Here is a 15,849-nt window from a genome sequence, read left to right on the forward strand (position 1 = left end):
CATGCAAAACAGCCAAAAAGTGGAAATAGCATAAACGTCCACAGATGGATGAATGGGCAAAGAGCACGTGGTATACAACAGGAAAGTGCTACACTCATAGATTTTACTCAGCAATTTTTCAAAAATGAAGTTTTGATACATACTACAACATGAATGAACTTGACACACGCTCATGAGGGAAGCCAGACATAACAGACCACAGGCTTATGGTTCTACATGGATGTTATTTTTTAGATTTTCTTTGTGGTTCTACCATATCTCACCTCAAGTCTCTCCCAAGCAAGTCTTCTGCTGTCCCTTTAAGTTCTGCTGGTTAAAGAGGAGCATTCAGACAAGAATAATAATTTAGATGCTTATATATTAATTTATAATTTATCCCATTTGATTTTCACAACATTTAAGAGTGATATAATTCCACAACAACACAGATGGACTTAGAGGGCATTATGCTAAGTGAAATAAATCATAGAAGAAGACAAATACGATATGATTTCACTTATATGTGGAATCTAATACAAACAGACAAATAAACAAAGAAACAGAGACAGACTAATAAATACAGAGAACAAACTGGTGGTTGCCAGAAGGGAGGGGGTTAGAGGGATGGACAAAATAGGTGAAGGCGATCAAGAAGCCCAAACTTCCAGCTGTAAAATAAATACTAAGTCACTAAGGTAAAAGGTAGAGCATAGGGAATATAGCCCATAATACAGAATAACACTGTATGACAGCAGATGGGGACTGCATCTGTCTCTGCATCCGACTCACCACTGTAAGTGGTGGGCACTAACACAAAGAATTGTTAAAATCACTATGTTCTAGAGGCACCTGGGTGGCTCAGTGGGTTAAAGCCTCTGCCTTCAGCTCAGGTCATGATCCCAGGGTCCTGGGATTGAGCCCCACATTGGGCACTCTACTCAGTGGAGAGCCTGCTTCCTCCTCTCTCTGTCTGTTGCTCTGCCTACTTGTGCTGTCTCTCTGTCAAATAAGTAAATAAAATATTTTTTTAAAAATCACTACATTCTATACCTGAGACACATTGTAGGACAACTATACCTCAGTTAAAAAAAAAAAAATTAGAGTGATACAATCCCTACCTCACAGAGACAGAAGCAAAGGCTCAGATCGAGTAACTAATGAGTGGCAAAGCTGAGACTCAACCTGAGGTTTTCTAGCTGGAAGCTCATCATTTTTTCCCCTATGTCAGGGACTCCCACATCATCAGCACTTCCTGCAAAGTTGTACAGAGAAAAGCAGGTATCTCCTCTTTACCTTATATTTAGAGAATGGCTCTAATCAGATCCAACATTCTGCTAGAGGGACTGACATTTTCATGCCTCCCATAGCTAGGTATTCTCCAGAAGTCCTAGTTAAGTGGAATCAAGTGAGATAAGGCATGCATGAAGCTCATGGCCTTTTACCTCATTCTCCCTGACAATGAGTGGCTTCAGCTGTCCTGTAAACACCTCTCTGGCTCCACCCCAGAGTCTCTGTAATACTTTCTAGGGAAGTTTCCTACAAACCCACTTGCTTCCTCTAGGACACCTGGTTCTATCTCATTGCCTCTTCCATGAAAGTCCCCAGGAAGAACTTAGCCTTTTGTTCTTCGTGCTTCCTCTTCTCTCAAACTAGAATGCATGCAGAAGTTAGGAGCAGCCATCATGGGACCATGGACCAACCATGAAGACTAAAGTTACATACTAAGCATAGCAGAGCGGGAAGCTGAAGGAGCCTGGGCCTTGGTAGAATTACAAAGCTGTCACAGTAGCCCTAGATGATCTAGCTCTTGACTTCTCCTTGCAAGAAAAAAAATAAACCTCCTAGTTTGTTCAGAAGATTGCTTTTCCATATTTTTATTATACAAGATTAATGCTCTTCCTATCTGTTATGAGGTCCTTGTGGAGCAAATAGAAGCTGGGAGATATAAAAAGCCCATGGTGGTCTACAAAATATAAGATATCCGTAACTCTTGGGGCATCTGGGTGGCTCAGTCATTATGCGTCTGCCTTTGGCTCAGGTCATGATCTCTGGGTCCCTGCTCAGTAAGGTGTCGGCTTCTCCCTCTCTCTCACGGCCCCGCCCACTGCTTGTGCTTTCTCTCAAAGAAATAAATAAAATTTTTTTTTTTAAAGATTTCTGACTCTTTTATTAGTAAAACACTCTTTCTTGCAATATGTCTATGTGTTCAGTGTTCCTAGCAGAAGGGATCACTTGTTGAGTCCCTACTATTGCTTCAGGTTGAGCTGCGTGCCTTATGAGTGTTATTTTATTTAGTCCTTCCAAATGAGTACTATTACCTCTAATTATAGGAATCCCAAACTCAGAGAGGTTAAATAACCTGCCCAAGGTCACACAGTAAGTGGCAGAACCAGGAAGTATAATTAGGTCCCTATGACCAGAATACCAAGGCTCTTTTGAGTACATGATACTACCTGTCACCCTAAGTACCATGTGATATAACCCACACCAGACACAAGGAAATGCCCTGGAGTTCTGAAAAATGGAAGATAATGGAAGAGGAGCTGGGAGGAGCAGCAGCAATGAAGGGCTGCCCCAACATCTCTGGACAGCTCAGCCTCGAGCCTCACTCTTGCCTCTACACGGAAGCCATGAGTGGCCTGGCAGGATTCCTGACCGGACTCCTTGCCTGGATCTATCTCCCTATTAGATGACTTAATGATGCTTCATACTCTTTTTTAGCCCCGGGCTGTCTGTTGACACAAACTAAATGAGAAAGGAATATATTCCATTTTCAGGTGATGGTAGTTTAATAAATATGCAAGAGTATTTTTTTTCCTAATAAAAGTGACTAATATTATGAGAAAATAAATTTTTCTCATTAAATCTACATGTGTTCCTCTTTTTGTAAGATTTTATTTATTTATTTATTTATTTATTTGAAAGAGTGCTTGACAGCAGGGGAAGGAGCAGAGGGAGAGGGACAAGCAGACCCCATGCTGAGCGCAGTTTGATGCCATGACCGCAAAATCACAACCCGAGCAGAAACCAAGAGTTGGCTGCTCAACCGACTGAGTCACACAGCGCCCTGCATATGTCTCTCTTATACCTCCCACACAATCTCCCTCAGCCCCACCTTCTCCTTTTCCTCCTTAGGACTTAGCGGCCATGTTGCCCTAACCATTTCCCCACATCAGCCTCTTTGGTGGCCCAGAACCATTCCTAGAAGCTCTGATCTAAAACCTCTAAAGTGTAAGACCCTGTTTCATCCACCTTTCATGCCTTGGAAAGTTTACTGCAGTGGAACTCTTTCCATCTTACCCAGAATATAAAGCAGTATTGTGGATATATGAATATTTCTTGTACTGTTATTAAAATGGATCAACAACACGTCTTTGAGAATAACCCTTATTAATAATTAATATTAATTAAATATCCTTTTGTCAAGTGAACCAGAGATAACTAACCTCTTAAATTGATAGTGTCAAGAATATCTACAGCCGAATTTATTTTTAGGGCATTTTTTAAAGAAATTACTTATTTCAGGGACTCAAGTTATCCTGTTTCAAACCTACTCAGACACCTTTGTGTCTGTATGTCTATAAGGTGTCTAATAATGACATCTTAGTAGCCTCGGTTTGGCCAATTAGACTTATTTCTAAGTGCTGCCCTTCAGTTTCATTCCAATTAAGTTTGTAACTTTTCAGGAGAAAGATAGACTCTAACGTCAGCTTCTCAAAAAGCTGTTACCAGTGTATATGCCTAACAATGGCAGATAACCAACAATGGTACTTTAAATGTGGAAATTTTATGGGAAAAGAGGTGGGAAAGCTGTCTGTCTCTATTACACTGGACACTACAAAAGCCTTTCTCTTTAAGGCATCGAATGCATAAGTTGAAAATTCTGATATGAAATCATGACATCAAATCAATAAAGATAGAGGAAAAAACTTCTCAACCTCTGGCCCATCTTTCATTTCCTCTTTGTGGCCAAACACCAGAAAAAGCTGGTTTTTACCCCATGCCTACAACCAACACACAAAGACATCTGTTTTTAGGTTTTAGGTGAGATCGCTCTTCTTAAGCTCTGAATCACAAAAGCAATCACGTTTCTTCTTTCTCTTTGGGTGTATCTGAAACTATCAAACATCTCATATTTCCTAAATTATCCTCTTTTCGGTTTCTCTTTATTTCCTTATGGTTGTTCTCAATTCCTTTCACTGTTTTCTATTTGTAATAATAGCACTTTCCCAAGAGCCTTGAGGTCCATTAGGTTAAGCCCAATCTCAGTTCCAGCTCCTCCTGTCCCAACTCTAAAATAATTTCCTGGACCACTTCCTAACTGAGCTACAGTCTTTTCCCTCATCATCTGGGTCTTCCTGTCAAAAAGATTGTGTATCTCACTCTTCCCTTCCTGCACAAGGACAAAATGTCTCTTGGCTTATGTAACAAGGTCTTTACTACTCTCTGCTAATGTTCTCTTCAGAAAGATTGGGTGAGCAAAGAAACTGGAATGGGGTGTTGCATAGAAGAAAGGGAATAGGAAAAGTGAGATTGAAAAGGGGAAAATAAGATGATAAAATAGATAAGAGAAGAAAGGAGTTAAAAAAAGGAAAACTCAATGTGACTGCTGGTATTTGGGTCATGTGATAGTGTCAGCAGCATGGAGCTCTGTTTTTATATTTATATATAATACATATATATATATATATATATATATATATATATATATATATATATAATCTCATTTAAAACCCACACACTCCAGGCTTTAAGGTTGATGTTATCATTATCTTCATTCTACACCTAAGTGAAACTGTGCGATAAATGATTTCAATGGAGTCAGAGTCTTTTTTCAGAAGGTAGGGCAGGAGTTGGAAATGTGGGCACTGGGTGAAATTACTGGTTTCTGGAAAGAGGTTTTAGGATGAATAGTTTGCCTGAGGCTCCATAGCCGGTGCACAAGTTGGGATTTGACCTGGCAACAAAGTTCCTGTCCCTAGAAACCCAGGAAACAAAAAGAGGCTGGCAGGTGGAAAGTAACAGGCTAAAAGAAAGGGAAAGAATGACATTTCCTCTACCATGGATCCCTGATGGACCTCTACTGAGAAAGAGATCAGACTAGGCTTTTTTGGATCATTTTGCCAAAGTATAATAAGATCAGCACTGAGTCATACTTGATTATTTTCACTGCTCCAAAATCTTCCAATTTACCAAGCTTCTAATACACTTAGACAAACTGATATCTTTACGAAAAAGAGCAAACGTGAACACTCACCTAGAGGACATCACTATAGTGATGGAAAGTATTTAAAAGATAATGTAAGATAAAGAAATAAAAACAGCAAAAAATGGGTAAAGACTGGCAGAGGTCTACGCCCTGGTGGCATTCACCTTTGTGTATGAAAGTCTGGGTGGTTTCACAGCCCAATGATTGTGCCATACCCACTAGTCCCTGTTTCCCAGAGATCACTGGTAAGCGGGAAAAAACCCCTAGAAACTGGCAAAGAACAAATGCCATCAAACTGCTTTCTGTAGAAGAGTAAGAGGAAGCTGGTAATTACAAACCAATAAACACAAGCCTTAGCTTCTGGAAGGCAAATAAAAACAAACAACCCATTAGCACCCAAAAGAACATGAAATATTATGTAAGAAGAAAACAAACAGGTCTTCGTGAAGTGCAAACATTAACAGGTCCATTTAAATTAATGGATTGCGTTTAGCCTTCACATGCAGTGTAGAGGCAAATCCAGTAATTATCAGGCTGTTAAGGATTCATTTAGCCTGCTGCGATGGTTGGAAATTTGCTATTTCTTTAGTCATGCGATCTCACAGTCTGAGCTTAGCACTGAGAAACTTGCTCACTAGCAGTGAAACAGTTCCAAACGTATGCAAGTGAAATCTTTCAGCAGCCAGAGGTCTACAGGCCACTGGTTTTCTGGTACCCACCAAAACATTTTCTGGTTGTTCTATTTTTAGTGTGAGCCGGTCACCATCTCTTTTCCACAGAATGACAGCATCGAGTTCTAGCCTGAAGAGTTCTACTCTCTGGGACAATGATCGGTTTCAGTCTATAGAAGACACTGATTTAGGGCTGCCTGGGTGGCTCAGTCATTAAGCGTCTGCCTTTGGCTCAGGTCATGATACCAGGTCCTGGGATCGAGCCCCACATCCGGCTCCCTGCTCAGTGGAGAGCCTGCTTCTCCCTCTCCCACTCCCCCTGCTTGTGTTCCTGATCTCGCTATCTCTGTCTCTGACAAATAAATACATGAAATCTTAACAACAAAAAAAAAAAGACACTGATTTAATACTCATTAATAAAAATGCTATGGAACAAAAGTTATCTATCACCTGAGCCCTTCACGAGCTATTTTCAGTTTTAGCTGAAAACATTTGTTAAATGAGTGAAGACCCAAATTCTTAACCATGGACTATAAGCCAAAACCTCATTAGTTAACATAAGTACTTTACCATGTTTCATATTCACAATGGCTCTGTCATGAGGTCATTCTTTATTACAGTCTTACACTGTACCATCTTTTTTATTATACCAGTAATACTTCTCAAATGTGAAAAGTCAAAGAAAGCACAAAGAAAAAAATGAGACACCTTTCATCAATATCATTATTTTCTTCCAGGGTTTTCTTTGCCTATTAGATCCTACTGATCAACATTTTTTCAATGTCATTAAAAATAATTAAATGATCATTTCTTCTGCAACTAAAATATATTTCATCTTATGTGTCTATGAATATAACATAACTTCTCTGGTGTTTCCAACAAAACCATACAAAAATCTTTGACCACACCTCTGATTATTTTCTTTGGATGAATCCCTAGAAGTGAAATTGCTTGCCAAGGGGTATAACCTCTAAAACCTTTTTGATCCCTATTGTCAAATCTCCTTCCTGAAAACCCGTACCAGCTTATAATGCACCAGCAGTATACAAATGTCCACACATTCACCAGCATTTAGAATTGTCACTTATTAATCCTTTAAGAATTTAATAAATGAAAGTGGAATCACTTTACCTCAATTTCATATTTTCATAATTGTATCCATTATTTTATTTATTTTGTGAATTCTCCATTGATTTATATCACGTGCTTCTTACTGTTCTCTTATTCTCATCATATATCAGTAATAGTAATTTTTACTTTTCCAATTTTCACTTGCCTGCTAATTCTATTTTTTAATATTCTCTCTTTTTCTTTAATCTTTAGTTTTTAATTTTTTATTTTTTATAAACATATAATATATTTTTATCCCCAGGGGTACAGGTCTGTGAATCGCCAGGTTTACACACTTCACAGCATCACCAAAGCACATACCCTCCCCAATGTCCATAACCCCAACCCCCTTCTCCCAACCTCCCTCCCCCCAGCAACCCTCAGTTTGTTTTGTGAGATTAAGAGTTACTTATGGTTTGTCTCCCTCCCAATCCCATCTTGTTTCATTTATTCTTCTCGTACCTACTTAAGCCCCCATGTTGCATCACCACTTCCTCATATCAGGGAGATCATATGATAGTTGTCTTTCTCTGCTTGACATATTTCGCTAAGCATGATACGCTCTAGTTCCATCCACGTTGTCGCAAATGGCCAGATTTCATTTCTTTTGATGGTTGCATAGTATTCCATTGTGTATATATACCACCTCTTCTTTATCCATTCATCTGTTGATGGACATCTAGGTTCTTTCCATAGTTTGACTATTGTGGACATTGCTGCTATAAACATTCGGGTGCATGTGCCCCTTCGGATCACTACGTTTGTATCTTTAAGGTAAATACCCAGTAGTGCAATTGCTGGGTCATAGGGCAGTTCTATTTTCAACATTTTGAGGAACCTCCATGCCGTTTTCCAGAGTGGTTGCACCAGCTTGCATTCCCACCAACAGTGTAGGAGGGGTTCCCTTTCTCTGCATCCTCGCCAGCATCTGTCATTTCCTGACTTGTTAATTTTAGCCATTCTGACAGGTGTGAGGTGATATCTCATTGTGGTTTTGATTTGTATTTCCCTGATGCTGAGTGATATGGAGCACTTTTTCATGTGTCTGTTGGCCATCTGGATGTCTTCTTGGCAGAAATGTCTGTTCATGTCCTCTGCCCATTTCTTGATTGGATTATTTGTTCTTTGGGTGTTGAGTTTGCTAAGCTCTTTATAGATTTTGGACACTAGTCCTTTATCTGATATGTCGTTTGCAAGTATCTTCTCCCATTCTGTCAGTTGTCTTTTGGTTTTGTTAACTGTTTCCTTTGCTGTGCAAAAGCTTTTGATCTTGATAAAATCCCAATAGTTCATTTTTGCCCTTGCTTCCCTTGCCTTTGGCGATGTTCCTAGGAAGATCTTGTTGCGGCTGAGGTCGAAGAGGTTGCTGCCTGTGTTCTTCTCAAGGATTTTGATGGATTCCTTTCTCACATTGAAGTTCTTCCTCCATTTTGAGTCTATTTTCATGTGTGGTGTAAGGAAATGGTCCAATTTCATTTTTCTGCATGTTTGCCTGCTAATTCTGATTGTTTTTATCAGCAGCTTTCACTTTTCTAATTATCTTTCCCCTTATGAATTCTTTCAGTCTTTAAAAATTCCTGTAGACCATGCATGAAACTTGTTTCTGACTTCAAAATCCAAGCAATCACCAAGACCCACAACTCTGCTCCTACATATCCCTTATAGGATGTCTTTCCCTATTGGCACTACCAATTCAAGCTACCACAATCTGCTCACTATTTTAACAGCTTCCTTGATATATTCCTGGTCTCTAGACTTAATCTCTTCTAACACATTCTCTACCAGAGAGTCACCATCTTGCTTAAAACTTTTCAGTGGTGCTCCATTTCCGTCAGGCTAAAAGCCAAGTTGTTAACAAGGCTTACAAGTCCACACACCCTCCTGTCTCATCTCTCCCCACTCCCCATTCCTCACTCAAGCTCTAGTTTCAGCCACACTAAATCATGCTAATTCCCTGAAGGCTTCATCCATTTTATCACCCTTAGGCTGTTGCTTATGCTATGCACTAGGCCCCAAACAGTCTTTGTTCTGAACCTTTCCTCACCCCTTAACTCTCTTTTTAGGAAAGACTTCTATTCATTCTTTAGGTCACATAACCTCCCAGAAGCATTCAGTGACAACATTGCAACCTGGCCCCCACCTCCCCAGGATAAGTTAAGGGCCCTACCAAGTGTTCAAATAGCAAAGAGTATCTCTCAGTAAAAACGTTTACCAAACAGACTGCCTGTTTGTGTGACTATTCTTCTATCCCTAGAGCAAGTACACATGGGCACACATGTGCGCACGTGTGCTCACACACACACAAACACACACAGACTAAATCTTGAAAAGTGTAAACAAGACCATCCTCTCTACAGTTGTGTTTCTAGAAACTTATTAGAGTATCTGGCACATAATCAGTTCCAGAGGGATATTCATTAGACAGACAAATGGGATTAATTAAATGTTTATGCGTGCTTTCTTAAAATTTTTTTTAAAGTATTTTATTGTTACATGGAAACTCTATTACATATGGATTTACTCTGGTAATGGTGAATCCCTTTCCAATTGATATGTGATTCTTCTTTTGTCACATATAAAATTCTTACATATTCTAGAATGCTTCATGATTGTCTGTCTTGTTCCAGAAAGTTGTTTTTAGTTTCTTATAACAGAAATAACATTTTAATTACTGTCTTTTTTATAAAACATTTTAATACCAGTGCAAGCACCCCTCATTAATTTCCTTTGTATAAATTCTATCAACTATTCTAACCCACTTATTTCTTTCATATAAACTTTAAAACATTTCCTTTAGTTCCAAAATAAATATTTTATTGGAACTTTTGATCAGAATTGCATGAGTCCTATAAAATGAATTCAAAAGAGCTGACATTTATGATATTCAATCTGTCCATCTAGGGACAGTACTCAAAGAAGCATTTACTCAAGAAATTCTTCATGTCTTACAATAAATTTCTGTGGTTTTTTAAAATCGGGTCCCACATTTTTCTCATGGGGATTTTTTCTTGATGTTTCACATATCTTGTGCTATTGTGAAAGAAATAGTAAATATATATATTTACTACCTCTTTATATATTTATATAAAATATATTTATATATTTATTTATATTTATTTCTTTATATATATATATATATATATATATATATATATATTTCAATAAGAATTCTAAATTTGGGGGCATCTAGGTGGCTCAGTCAGTTAAGGGTCTGCTTTCAGCTCAGGTCATGATTCCAGAGTCCTGGGATCTAACCCTACATCGGGCTCCCTGCTCAGCAGGGAAATCTGCTTCTCCCTCTGCCTGCCACTCCCCCTGCTTGTGCACGCACACTACACTCTCTCTCGCAAACAAATAAAATATTTTTTTAAAAAGATTTTAAAAATTTTCTAAAAGAATTCTAAATTTTCTTTGTATCTACTGGTGCTGTGAGACATGCATGATCATACAAATTACCCTTGGTTCAAAGTAGGATCACAATTCAGTCCAAGTGTATCTGGATTCCAGCCTCCCACAGTTTTTTCTATACGGATTCCTTTCAAACTTTTACCTAATGAAAAAAGCAAGAACACTGGAAAGGAATGGGGAAAAGGGCAGAGTTATAGGAGGACATTTTTCTGCAAAACCTTTTAAGTAAAATTAGCTCTTAGTGCATTTGTACCATGTGGCATCTGTGCATTTTCTCAAATACCACCAGTCTCTGGGATGTGTATGTTCCAGTTTGAAAAGTATGGTCTATAGTTCACTAGCTCCCCGCAGGAGAATCCATAAAAGGATACTTAATTACATTTTAGACCAGGGGAACTTAGGTCAAGAAATGCAGAATAAATTATTTAGATGCTTGGAGTTCTCAAGTATACAATTACGATGAGGATTCAGCACTGTTGGTTCTCATGTCTAGAAGTAAGCTAGTTGTCATTTAATGGGGAGCCATAAAAGGCGCTCTTCCGGGGCGCCTGGGTGGCTCAGTGGGTTAGGCCGCTGCCTTCAGCTCAGGTCATGATCTCAGGGTCCTGGGAACAAGTCCCACATCAGGCTCTCTGCTCAGCAGGGAGCCTGCTTCTCTCTCTCTCTGCCTGCCTCTCTGACTACTTGTGATTTCTCTCTGTCAAATAAATAAATAAAATCTTTATAAAAAAAAAAGGCGCTCTTCCAATTAATAATCACAATAAAAGGATGACTTGTATCCTTAATAAGTTTAGCAACTGACATAAAATGCAATCTAATAAATATAGCTGTCATTTGAGAAAGCGTCCATTTGAAGAAGGGCCTCTCCCAAATTCTAAAATCACACAGATTTTTACAGTGATAAACTAGAAACACTTGAACATATCTGATGAAGACTCGTGATTAAAAAGTAAACCGTGAGAAACTAATGACAGTACACAGAAATTTTACATAAAACCCTTATTCCAAAGTTCTCAGCAAAAGAAAAGGAAATTTGATCAATCAATGGCCTGGAAGCAGGTAATATCAGAAGATACGCTGTGTGGGACAACAAAGATCTCCCTTGACCTCTTGGCCAAGGATTTTACCACTTTTTTCATAAAGAATGCTTCAAGTTAATGCCTGGATCACAAGGATACTCTCAGTTAAATCATGTTTACTTAAGTTGACTGCTTAGTGAATTAGATACCACAGTCTGAGTTTAGTCATTCAAAACATATGCTCTCTGTTTTGTTTACAGAAAAATTAGTTCTTTAGGTATTTCAGTCAAAACTCCAGTGTTGGGAAAGACATTGCAACTACAGAATGGTAGCTGGGGTAGGGATGTCACAGATGGGGAGCACCACGACCTCCAAACACATACCCCATTGCCTTCCTGCAGAGGGGCTGACTGCTCCTTGGATTAAAACCCTGGGAATACAATGTTTCACAGGACGACCCGTAAACCACAAATAAAAATGTATCTCATTACGTAATAGTCATACCACACGCACAAGTATTACTGGATAAGGAAATTCTTGTTTCCGTATCATTTTAGCTTTTTTATAAAGCCAGAGGAAAGCACATTTATTGCTCCTACATATTTTATGTGAAAGAAATTTGAAAAATCATTGAAAATTTCAGTAAGACAAAAATCAGGCTTCTTGTTCCAATTCTGGTAACCATGTCTTGGCAAGTTGCTCGACACTGATATGTTTCGTTGTCCTCATCTAAAAAATTCACGCATTAGACTAGATAAGGTTATGCTCCATTCTTATCAGAAATTTCTGTCACGGGAATCAAAGATTTACATGAAGCTAAAACTTAAATAAAAACCCTGACCTGTTTATCTGCATTCTGTCTAACCTGACATTTAAAATCAACCCAATGCTTTTCTAAAATTTTTACTGATAACATTTCTCAGTTTTCTCAGACTGATTGTCCCAATAAGCCCTGGAGTACGACAGATATCAGGAAGACCACATCTGCTTTATAAACTGTGGAAGTGATGGCTGGTTTTAAATTTGATTCCCTTTACTGAAAAGTAAACTTACAACCCACAAATGCTGTACTTTAGCTTTCTGATTACTATAAATGTTTGAAAGCCAGGTTATAAAATTCCTCAGTAAACCTTTGGGAATTGAGCTCTAAACCCCTCTGAGACACACATGACCTGGTCAGCAATGGGAAGCAATGAGAAGGCTAGAACTTAAGGCAGAGCCTCAAGGCTCTTGGGAGGGAGACCCTCTAGTGGGCACAGAGCTACTACTTGCAAACTGCATGCATCCAGGAGTTTGAGTCCCAAGGCTCTATGTCATAAATGGAAACAGTGGAGAAAAAAACATGAGTCAGACAAGTCAGCTTTGTTATCAATTATAAAGGAAAGCCTGGTTAGAATAATTTTTCTAATCCTATCAAAGAATCAGTTTCTAAAGCCAATTTTCAGGACTAGAATATGAATAGAGGTTGAAAATTGCCCCCCATCTACATTAACTAATTCTTAGGTTAGAACTCAGGATATAACACAGACAAGTTGGCCAAATACACATGAATCCCTGGAGGACATTATGTGCCCCTCCCCCACCTGCTGCCAGTTCATGTCACCCTGCTTTATTCCTTGGTACACTGTGCAAGAAATGTGGTTTTTCTTATTTGGGGAAGATGGGGTAGAGGGGGTATGGGCTTGTCATCTCCCCCTCACAGCTCAGTGCTTGCAATGTTTTTAGCAGTCAAGAAAAACAAATCCGTAAAATAATGGAGTACACCATAAAAGCATCATCTGTGAAAACAGGGAGGTCCTCTTTAAAAATGTTTTTATAGTCACTTGCAAAATAGAATTGCCTTGAAGAAGTTACTACCCTTACAGGTGATCGGATTCACCAGCTGACAGCTCCCACACGGAAACTCAAAGAGGCTTTCATTTCTCTGCTACCCATAATTGTGTTAAGTTGCAGAAAAGTTAAAAGGCAATACCATCTCAAATCACAAGAAGCAGCAGAGCTGTTGACAAGCAGAATAGCCCCTTGGGAGCTGTCGAAATTTAACTGGAGAAACGACAAAGTTAATACAGTAAGTTTTCATTGCAGTCATTTGCAAAATACACAGGAAAAGTAATACAAGGAAAGCAGATACATTTATGTTTGAAAATATCATTCAACTTACCTCTCTTGAGGCAAAAACCAGGACCTTTTGTCTAAACTGTCTGCAGCGATTCCCCAGGTGGATCCTGCTGAAACTAATGTGTACCCAGAGTTAAATGAGTGTCCTTTCTACCTCTACTTCACTGTGTTAATGAATAGTTCTGCGGCTTTTCCCTCAGTGGCTGAGTCACCCAGGGAGGAGGTGGGTGGTGTGAAAGAGGGTGTCACCTTATATAAATACCAATTCAATTAAAACAGGCTCACTCATGGACCTACTGTCTCTGTTTGGCGAATTCTTGTTCTAAGTTATGGCCTCGTTATGCCAAAAAGAATGTACTCCTGTTATCGCCCTTTTAATTGATATCAACAATGCACAGAACAAGGAGGCATAGTACCCAATCCATTTTGGATTCTCTCTCTTTTTTTTTTTTTTTAAGGTTTTTTTAAAAAATTGATTTATTTGACAGAGAGAGAGAAATCACAAGTAAGCAGAGAGGCAGGCAGAAAGAGAGGGGGAAGCAAGCTCTCTGCCGAGCAGAGAGCCCGATGTGGGGCTCGATCCCAGGACCCTGGGATCATGACCTGAGCTGAAGGCAGAGGCTTAACCCACTGAGCCACCCAGGAGCCCCCCATTTTGGATTCTCTTAAAAAGCAAAACCAAAACTTAAGGTAGGGAGAGTTTTTCTCTATCTACCCATATTGGCTTGGAAGGCACAACACAAGAAGCACACTGTTCACTGGAACCATATCCTTTAGGAGAGAGAAGGCCTTTGAAATTCTGAAATCAGAAACTAAGAAAGGACACAAATTCTATACATGAGATATTTTATAAAACTATCAGAGGAAACAAGCATTATGAAATGTAAGAATTCTGATCCTTTCATTATTTCAACGTAGATAACAATGTGAAAGAGACGCTTGGAACGTCTTTCACATCTAAGGGCAGAAGTAGACTCTTGTGTTAACCCCTGCTCCGGGGAGGAAGCAACAACATAGAAAAGCCATGCTTGGTGGGGGTTCCCATTACAGGGTCTGAAATGTACCTTCCATCGTAGCCAGAGAGACTTTACATGAAGCTCAGCAAACCTGGGACGTTGCCAAGCAAAGCCAAGTCATTAGAACTTCCTGGGTCATCTTTATTCATCCGTCATACCAACAATTAACCAAATCCTCCCAGTTTCAAGACAGCTCCTGAAAACTACAGGCCAGCTGAGCTATAGTCACAGAAATGACCATAACAACAAGTAGAAGTGTTCAGACGGGAAGGCACAGAAATTGTAGTATGCAGTCATTATACTCTGGGACACCACTTCCTTAATAGGCCCTTTTTCTGGGCTGAAGAATTTGAAAATCTAAAATGGAAAATTTTCTTTAAAAGTAACATACAGGGGTGCCTGGGTGGCTCGTGGGTTAAGCCTCTGCTTCCTCCTCTCTGTCTCTCTCTGCCTGCCTCTCTGCCTACTTGTAATCTCAGTATGTCAAATAAATAAATAAAATCTTTAAAAAAAAAAAAAAGTAACATAAAGGAGTGCCTAGGTGGCTTAGTGGGTTAAGCATCCACCTTCGACTCAGATCATGATCCCAGGGTCTTGGAATCAAGCCCCACATCGGACTCTCTGCTCAACAGAGAGCCTGCTTCTCCCTCTCCTATTTCCCCTGCTTGTATTCCCTCTTTCTCTGCTGCTCCCCCTGCCTGTGCTCTCTCTCTTTCTCTCTGTCTCTCTGTCAAATAAAATCTTTTAAAAATTAAAAAAAAAATAAAAGTAACATATATATACATGTATATTCCATCCTTCCACAGAATTTTATAAATGTAAAAAATTTTAGAAATATGTTCTGAACTTCTGTGATGCCTGTAAATGTTGGTTAGATTGAGGCGGGATATTAATACTATAGATGAGAAAGTTGAAAAAACATGTTTGTTCAATTCAAAAAATAAATTAGAAGTTATATTCAGCATGATTCAGCATTCATTTAGCTAAAAGAAGGGCTAAAACAGTTTCAGAGCCAGCTTGTAGGAACAGGCAATAACTTACATTACAGAATGTTTAAATGTATGTTTTTGTCCTCATAAAATATAGAACCAGAAAAATAAGTTTTTAAATTTTAATGAAGTCAAATCTACTGCCCAAGATACGTCTTAGGCTTTTGAGCTTCCAAGCAATTATTTCTGCCTGTAATTGATGGTTCCTCTCATCCGGCAGGAATCCATACCACTAAGCCACACCAGTGTCTTTTCATTTAGAACCAAATCTTTGACTCAAGAAGGGGTTCATTCTAAACACTTGGGGAAAATTCACACCTCCTCCTGGCT

General features: G+C 39.0%; 1 protein-coding gene across 14 annotated transcripts in view; it reads right to left on the reverse strand.

Annotated features, from left to right (window-relative positions):
* Window positions 1-15,849, reverse strand: part of SCEL (sciellin) — a 329,617-nt gene that overhangs the window by 94,723 nt on the left and 219,045 nt on the right. For 5 of the 14 annotated variants that reach the window (XM_059144705.1, XM_059144703.1, XM_059144704.1 and 2 more), the window contains exon 1: window positions 13,558-13,739. The exons of 2 other annotated variants lie outside the window; for them this stretch is intronic. The gene's annotated coding sequence lies outside the window, so the exon portion shown is untranslated. Of the gene's footprint in view, window positions 1-10,425; window positions 10,541-13,557; window positions 13,741-15,849 lie in introns of those variants that run through there. 7 more of the 14 variants (XM_059144708.1, XM_059144710.1, XM_059144709.1 and 4 more) reach the window with 4 other exon arrangements.

Source organism: Mustela lutreola, chromosome 13 (assembly GCF_030435805.1).
Source record: "Mustela lutreola isolate mMusLut2 chromosome 13, mMusLut2.pri, whole genome shotgun sequence".
Classification (NCBI taxonomy): domain Eukaryota; kingdom Metazoa; phylum Chordata; class Mammalia; order Carnivora; family Mustelidae; genus Mustela; species Mustela lutreola.